The sequence below is a fragment of the Schistocerca piceifrons genome, chromosome 1 (assembly GCF_021461385.2).
Source record: "Schistocerca piceifrons isolate TAMUIC-IGC-003096 chromosome 1, iqSchPice1.1, whole genome shotgun sequence".
NCBI lineage: Eukaryota > Metazoa > Arthropoda > Insecta > Orthoptera > Acrididae > Schistocerca > Schistocerca piceifrons.
The window spans coordinates 961,009,488-961,018,519 of record NC_060138.1 but is presented as its reverse complement, the minus strand read 5'-3'; the positions used below and the strand labels follow the sequence as shown (position 1 = coordinate 961,018,519).

At 43.3% G+C, this 9,032-nt stretch overlaps 1 non-coding gene across 1 annotated transcript; it reads left to right on the top strand.

The window, feature by feature from the left end:
- The first annotated feature begins 3,462 nt into the window (after window positions 1-3,462).
- Window positions 3,463-3,537, top strand: Trnal-caa. Its single transcript has one exon. It is a non-coding gene; the product is annotated as a tRNA-Leu (tRNA).
- Window positions 3,538-9,032: the final 5,495 nt, after the last annotated feature.

Genomic DNA, 9,032 nt, shown 5'->3' with positions numbered 1-9,032 from the left:
GCCCACACATTTTCCAAAAAATGGAGGCAGGCCCGATGTGTTAGACATAGCTCTCACTAGGAGGATCGCAGGATTTGTGACCGCAAGGACAATCAACAGAATGTCCTCCGACCACAACCCAGTGATTCTAGAATTCGATGTGGGAGAATGGGTAGCACTCCCACGGTACCAGATGTCTTACAAACGCACAGACTGGGAGCGATACCAAGAAACTGTCGCCTCTGATATCGCTCGCGCTCCGCCACCTACTGCCGAAACAGTAGAACAAGCGCTACAAGACCTAACAGGCAGCATCTTGCAGGCAGCGGAAGAAGCCACCCCTCCGCAAAGGGATGGCCCACCGCCGCAAATACAGCTCCCGGAACACTTGCTAGCTCAAATTCGACATAAGAACAGAGTAGCAAAAGAGTGGAAGATCACCAGAAATCAGGCCACCAGGAGGCTGCTCAATCGTCTACAGAGAGAACTGAAGGTAACGCTCAATGAGCACAGAAACCAGCAATGGTAAAACCGCCTAACAGCTCTCAAAGTAGACGATCATACACTATGGCAAGCGACAAAACAGTTTACAAAACGACGCGCTAGGATGCCGCCACTGCATGGCGAGCGGGGACTGGTCTACAGCCATGCTGGAAAGGTCAACGCGCTCGCCGACTCCTTCGAGAAGCAGTTCCAAGCAGCAGAACCCAGGATGAAGAACATGAAGAGGTAGTCAGTCGTCAACTGGCCGTCTTCCTCAATGCCGAGGAGGACCCAGAGGACGAACCCATACTTTTTGCCCCCGAGGACGTGGCAAGAGTAATCAGGTCCCTCCCTACAAAAAAGGCGCCAGGGCACGACAGTGTCACAAACCAGTTAGTCAAAAAACTCCCACCTACAGCGATCACACACCTCGCGAACGTCCTCAACGAGATTACTCGATCCCGTGTTTTCCCAGCTTGCTGGAAACATGCGGAAGTGGTCGCGATACACAAACCAGGGAAAGACCCTCTATTCCCGCAGCACTACAGGCCGATTAGCATCTTGCCAACTCTCAGCAAGATCTATGAGCGCCTCCTGCTAAGACCCATACAAGAACATATTACCAGAGAGCAAATTCTGCCGGACTTCCAATTTGGCTTCCAACAAACCACTCTGCCCCACAACAGGTCATGAGAATGGTTGAAGCAGCCACAGAGGGCTTCAACCACAGAGGCTAATGCGGGATAGTACTACTAGACGTAGCCAAAGCTCTTGATTCAGTATGGCATAGAGGGCTACTCTACAAGTTGTACACACAAGGGTTTCCCGGGAGCATAGTTCAGCTGATCAAGAGCTATCTCACGAATAGGACTTTCTCCGTCAAAGTAGAAACTGCCACCTCCACCAGAAGGCGTATTCGTGCTGGGGTGCCACAGGGATCGGTCCTGGGGCCCGTATTGTACAGTTTGTACACTGCGGACACTCCAACGGCCCCCCTGGTGCACACCGCACAGTACGCTGACGATACAGCCTTCTACACGAGAAACGCAAACAAGGACCTGGTCATCCGTAGGCTACAAAAGGTTTTAGATGACACAGAAACTTGGGCCCGTCGCTGGCGCATCACCATCAACTCTGAGAAGACGCAGGCAATGCTGATTACCCGCAGGCTCGGAAGGCGCGAACCTCCTCAACGTCCCCCCCCTCCACCTTCACCTAAATGGAACCCAACTCCCCTGGCGCAGAACCGCCAAGTACCTTGGCGTAACCTTGGACTCTCGTCTTACGTGGAAACCCCACATAGACGAGGTCCACAGGAAGGCCTGTGCCTGAATGTCCATCCTATATCCTATCCTGAACACAACCAGCTCCCTTCCCTCCCAGTAGCAGTAAATGTGTACCAGGCCCTGATCCGGCCAGTAATGGAGTATGCGTGCCCTGTCTGGGGATACGCGGCAAAGCAGCACCTGGACAAACTCCAGAGGCTGCAGAACCGTGCCCTCAGAAGGGCACTGCACTTACCTCTTGGATTCCCTACAGACGACTTGCACGCCGCAGCCGAAATCCCACTCCTGAGAGAGCGCTTCCAGGATCTGGCAAGGGCCTTCTATGAGGGTTCTTCCAGATCCGGAAACGCACTCATCCACTCCCTAGGTCGGTATGACATGTCCCGCAATAAGCACAAGCGCCTTATGACGATCTTCGACGACTAAGTCGAAGAGAAAATCCCAACACCCAATCCATCATCCTGTTCCTTCCCATATAACACCAAACTTCTCGCCTACCTCAGGCAAGTACCAGACACACTCACAACAATCATCACAAATCACAGACACCAAAAACTATAGAAAGATCACACACACACACGTTCACAGGCGAGTAAAAGCCGAAAGGCTACAGACTCCCCCTCACACTTCCCCAAAGAGGGGAAAGCAACAGGTGAGAGCAGCAGGCGACCGAACCCAGTTCCCTCTGAGCAGCAATAGCGTACGGATCTCCGTGCCGGCACATTCACAGGAGCTCAGTCCGTCAGTTCACCTGATGATGGCGACATGTATGATCGCCGAAATATTGTGCCCTTGGACACTGTAGACCGGCAGTACACCCGTGGATATTTTGGCTATATGAAAGAATCATTTTACAAATACTAATGCACTGAATTTAAAAATATTTTTTTATTTATTTATAAGGTAATAAACGTGTAATACAACTACTAAATACTTCCAGAATAAGATTTTCACTCTGCAGCGGAGTGTGCGCTGATATGAAACTTCCTGGCAGATTAAAACTGTGTGCCCGACCGAGACTCGAACTCGGGACCTTTGCCTTTCGCGGGCAAGTGCTCTACCAACTGAGCTACCGAAGCACGACTCACGCCTGGTACCCACAGCTTTACTTCTGCCAGCACCTCGTCTCCTACCTTCCAAACTTTACAGAAGCTCTCCTGCGAACCATGCAGAACTAGCACTCCTGAAAGAAAGGATATGGCGGAGACATGGCTTAGCCACAGCCTGGGGGATGTTTCCAGAATGAGAAACATTCTGGAAACATCCCCCAGGCTGTGGCTAAGCCATGTCTCCGCCATATCCTTTCTTTCAGGAGTGCTAGTTCTGCGTGGTTCGCAGGAGAGCTGTAAAGTTTGGAAGGTAGGAGACGAGGTACTGGCAGAAGTAAAGCTGAGGGTACCGGGCGTGAGTCGTGCTTCGGTTGCTCAGTTGGTAGAGCACTTGCCCGCAAAAGGCAAAGGTGCCAAGTTCGAGTCTCGGTCGGGCACACAGTTTTAATCTGCCAGGAAGTTTCATATCAGCGCACACTCCACTGCAAAGTGGAAATCTCATTCTGGAAACATCCCCCAGGCTGTGGCTAAGCCATGTCTCCGCCATATCCTTTCTTTCAGGAGTGCTAGTTCTGCATGATTCGCAGGAGAGCTTCTGTAAAGTTTGGAAGGTAGGAGACGAGGTACTGGCAGAAGTAAAGCTGTGGGTACTGGGCGTGAGTCGTGCTTCGGTAGCTCAGTTGGTAGAGCACTTGCCCGCAAAAGGCAAAGGTCCCGAGTTCGAGTCTCGGTCGGGGGCACAGTTTTAATCTGCCAGGAAGTTTCATATCACTGCACACTCCGCTGCAGAGTGGAAATCTCATTCTGGAAACATCCCCCAGGCTGTGGCTAAGCCATGTCTCCGCCATATCCTTTCTTTCAGGAGTGCTAGTTCTGCATGATTCGCAGGAGAGCTTCTGTAAAGTTTGGAAGGTAGGAGACGAGGTACTGGCAGAAGTAAAGCTGTGGGTACGGGGCGTGAGTCATGCTTCGGTAGCTCAGTTGGTAGAGCACTTGCCCGCGAAAGGCAAAGGTCCCGAGTTCGAGTCTCGGTCGGGCACACAGTTTTAATCTGCCAGGAAGTTTCTTACTAAATACTTATTTACAATGAACACATTACTGCACTGAAATTGTGCAGAACTTTAGGCTTTTTTTAAATTGAATTTCATTGGTTGTTAAGCTTTTTATGGCAGAAGGCAAGTTATTGAAAATGTGTGTTCCTGAATAATGCACATCTTTTTGTAGAAGACTAAGTGGCTTTAAATCCTAGTGAAAGTTATTCTTATTTCTAGTATTGAATCTATGAATTGAGCTGTTGGTTTTTAAAAGTGATATATTTTGAATGACAAATTTCATTAAGGAATAAATATATTGGGAAGCAGTAGTTAGTATCCCTAGTTCCCTAAACAGGCTTCTGCAGGATGTTCTTGAGTTCACACCACATATAACTCTTACGGCACGTTTTTGTGCCCAGAAAACTTTAGCTTGGCTTGATGAATTATCCCAAAAAATAATTCCATATGACATTATGGAATGAAAGTAAGCATAGTATGCCAGCTTTTTCATTTTTATATCCCCTATGTCTGACACAATTCGCATTGCAAATAGAGTTTTGTTAAGACACTTCAGCAGTTCTGTGATGAGCTCTTCCCAGTTGAATTTATTATCAAGCTGTAATCCCAAGAATTTAACACTGTCCACTTCTTCCATCTGCTTGTCATTGTATGTTAGGCTTATACTCGTGGGACACCCCTTACAAGTTCTGAACTGCATGTAGTGTGTTTTTTCAAAGTTTAGCGACAAAGAATTGGCTAGGAACCAGTGATTAATGTCCACAAATATTTTATTAGCTGATCTTTCTAAGACTACATTTGATTTGCTATTTATTGCAATGTTTGTATCATCGGCAAACAAAACGAACTTGGCTTCTGGTAATGTTATTGATGGAAGGTCATTGATATACAAAAGAAAAAGTAAGGCCCTAAAATGGAACCTTGTGGGACCCCACATGTAATTAGTTCCAAGTTGGATGATGCCTGATAGGTTTCTACATGTCTCTTTCCTAATAACACCCTTTGTTTCCTGCCAGAGATATAAGATTTGAACCATTTTGCAGCGTTTCCTGTTACACTATAATACTGTAATTTACTTAAAAGGGTATTGTAATTTACACAGTCAAATGCCTTTGACAGATCACAAAATATACCAGCTGCCTGCAATTTTTTGTCTAATGAATTAAGCACATTTTCACTGTAAGTGTAGATAGCCTTCTCAATATCAGAACCCTTTAGAAGTCTAAACTGTGACTTTGACAGTATGTTATTTGAGATAAGATGGTTATAAAGCCGATGGTACATTACTTTTTCTAAAATTGTTGAGAATGCTGGCAAAAGTGAAACTGGACGGAAATTTGATGCTATTTCTTTATCTCCCTTCTTAAACAGTGGCTTAACTTCAGCATATTTCAACCATTCAGGAAATATTCCACTGATAAATGACTGGTTACACAGATAGTTTCATATGTAACTTAACTCAGAATCACATTCTTTAATTAACTTTGTTGATATTTCATCATACTCACTAGACGTTTTTGATTTTAAAGATTTTATGATGGATATTATTTCTGCTGGGGTAGTGAGGATCAAATTCATATTATGGAAGTTACTTGGAATGTCTGGTCTTGGGTATTCCATAGCAGCATCTACAGAACCTGACAACCCCATCTTGTCAGTTGTTGTTGTTGTTGTGGTCTTCAGCCCTGAGACTGGTTTGATGCAACTCTCCATGCTACTCTATCCTGTGCAAGCTTCTTCATCTCCCAGTACCTACTGCAACCTACATCCTTCTGAATCTGCTTAGTGTATTCATCTCTTGGTCTCCCTCTACCATTTTTACCCTTCACGCTACCCTTCAATACTAAATTGGTGATCCCTTGATGCCTCAGAACATGTCCTACCAACCGATCCCTTCTTGTAGTCAAGTTGTGCCACAAACTTCTCTTCTCCCCAACCCTATTCAATACCTCCTCATTAGTTATGTGATCTACCCATCTAATCTTCAGCATTCTTTTGTAGCACCACATTTCGAAAGCTTCTATTCTCTTCTTGCCCAAACTATTTATTGTCCATGTTTCACTTCCATACATGGATACACTCCATACAAATACTTCCAGAAAAGACTTCCTGACACTTAAATCTATACTCGATGTTAACAAATTTCTCTTCTTCAGAAACGCTTTCCTTGCCATTGCCAGTCTACATTCTATAGCCTCTCTACTTCGACCATCATCAGTTATTTTGCTCCCCAAACAGCAAAACTCATTTACTACTTTAAGTGTCTCATTTCCTAATCTAATTCCCGCAGCATCACCCGATTTAATTCGACTACACTCCATTATCCTAGTTTTGCTTTTGTTGATGTTCATCTTATATCCTCCTTTCAAGACACTTTCCATTCCATTCAACTGCTCTTCCAAGTCCTTTGCTGTCTCTGACAGAATTACAATGTCATCGGCTAACCTCAAAGTTTTTATTTCTTCTCCATGGATTTTAATACCTACTACGACTTTTTCTTTTGTTTCCTTCACTGCCTGCTCAATATACAGATTGAATAACATCAGGGACAGGCTACAACCCTGTCTCACTCCCTTCCCAACTACTGCTTCCCTTTCATGTCCCTCGACTCTTATAACTGCCACCTGTTTTCTGTACAAATTGTAAGTAGTCTATCGCTCCCTGTATTTTACCCCTGCCACCTTCAGAATTTGAAAGAGAGTATTGCAGTCAACATTGTCAAAAGCTTTCTCTAAGTGTACAAATGCTAGAAACGTAGATTTACCTTTCCTTAATCTATTTTCTAAGATATGTCGTAGGGGCAGTATTGCTTCACATGTTCCGATAGAAATATCCAAACTGATCTTCCCCGAGGTCAGCTTCTACTAGTTTTTCCATTCGTCTGTAAAGAATTCATGTTAGTATTTTGCAGCCGTGACTTATTAAACTGATGGTTCGGTAATTTTTACATCTGTCAGCACCTGCTTTCTTTGGGATTGGAATTATTATATTCTTCTTGAAGTCTGAAGGTATTTCACCTGTCTCATACATCTTTTTTGTCAGGACTGGCTCTCCCCAAGGCTGTCAGTAGTTCTGATGGAATGTTGTCTACTCCCGGGGCCTTGTTTCGACTCATGTCTTTCAGTGTTCTGTCAAACTCTTCATGCAGTATCATATCTCCCATTTCATCTTCATCTACATCCTCTTCCATTTCCATAATATTGTCCTCAAGTACATCGCCCTTGTATAGACCATCTATATACTCCTTCCACCTTTCTGCTTTCCCGTCTTTGCTTAGAACTGGGTTTCCATCTGAGCTCTTGACATTCATACAAGTGGTTCTCTTTTCTCCAAAGGTCTTTTTAATTTTCCTGTAGGCTGTATCTATCTTATCCCTAGTGAGATAAGCCTCTATATCCTTACATTTGTCCTCTAGCCATCTCTGCCTAGCCATTTTGCACTTCCTGTCGATCTCATTTTTGAGATGTTTGTATTCCTTTTTGCCTGCTTCATTTACTGCATTTTTATATTTTCTCCTTTCATCAATTAAATTCAATATTTCTTCTGTTACCCAAGGATTTCTATTAGCCCTCGTCTTTTTACCTACTTGATCCTCTGCTGCCTTCACTACTTCATCCCTCAGAGCTACCCATTCTTCTTCTACTGTATTTCTTTCCCCCATTCCTGTGAATTGTTCCCTTATGCTCTCCCTGAAACTCTGTACAACCTCTGGTTATTTCAGTTCATCCAGGTCCCATCTCCTTAAATTCCAACTTTTTGCAGTTTTTTCAGTTTTAATCTACAGTTCATAACCAACACATTGTGATCAGAGTCCTCATCTGCCCCTGGGAATGTCTTACAATTTAAAACCTGGTTCCTAAATCTCTGTCTTACCATTATATAATCTATCTGTTATCTTCTAGTATCTTCAGGCTTCTTCCATGTATACAACCTTCTCTTATGATTCTTGAAGCAAGTGTTAGCTATGATTAAATTGTGCTCTGTGCAAAATTCTACCCGGCAGCTTCGTCTTTCATTTCTTACCCACAATCCATATACACCTACTACGTTTCCTTCTCTCTCTTTTCCCACTGCCGAATTCCAGTCGCCTATGACTATTAAATTTTCGTCTCCCTCCACTATCTGAATAATTTCTTTTATTTCATCATACATTTCTTCAATTTCTTCGTCATCTGCAAAGCTAGTTGGCATATAAACTTGTACTACTGTAGTAGGCGTGGGCTTCGTGTCTATTTTCGCCAGAATAAAGTGTTCACTATGCTGTTTGTAGTAACTTACCCAGACTCCTATTTTTTATTCATTATTAAACCTACTCCTGCATTACCCCTTTGTTAAAACTGCAACACTATACACATCTGTCACCAATGTATCATTTACTCTTAATGCTATTTGTCCCTCTTTGTGTCTGGCTCTATTAGTCTCCTCCTTCACTATATCCCACATTGTCTTTATTTTGTTATCTGATATGACTGTCTTTTCCTTGTAATATATGTGCTTTGATGTCCGTATTACAGTCTTTAATATTTTGCAGTATTTCTTGTAATGTGCTATAGCATCAACATCGGAACGGTTTCGGATTGACAGATGCAGTTTTCTTTTTGTTTTACAAGATATCTCTATTTCTTGAGTAATCCATGGCTTCTTTGTAGACTTTGATCTAACTTTGGTAAGTTTTGGGGGAAAACAGTGTTCGAATGAGGTAAGCATTTTATTAGCAAAAGTGTTATATTTTTCATTCATGCCATGAGCACTGTAAACATCAGTCCAGTAAATGTCTCTGAGGAGTGTCCTAAAATAATCAATTTTTGGCTGATTGATTACCCTCTTTAGCTTAGATTTAACAGATTTTATATCCTGTTCAGTATTAACATTTAACAGAAGGATCTGCATGTCATGGTGTGAGAGGCCATTCACTATTGGTTTTGTAATAGAATTTTGTTCATTGGACTTTTCTACAAAGATATTAGCAATGGCTGTTTGTGAGCAATTGGCTACGCTAGTGGGGAACTTTACAGTGGGAATTAAGTTGAATGATAGTGTTACTAACTGAAATAAGTTCTTATTGGGAGAGTCTTTAAGGAAATCTACATTGAAATCACCAGCAAACACTATTTCTTTGTTTTTGGTTGTTAAATGGGCCAGTACAGCTTCAAGGTAGTTTACGAACAGATTAAAGTTACCTG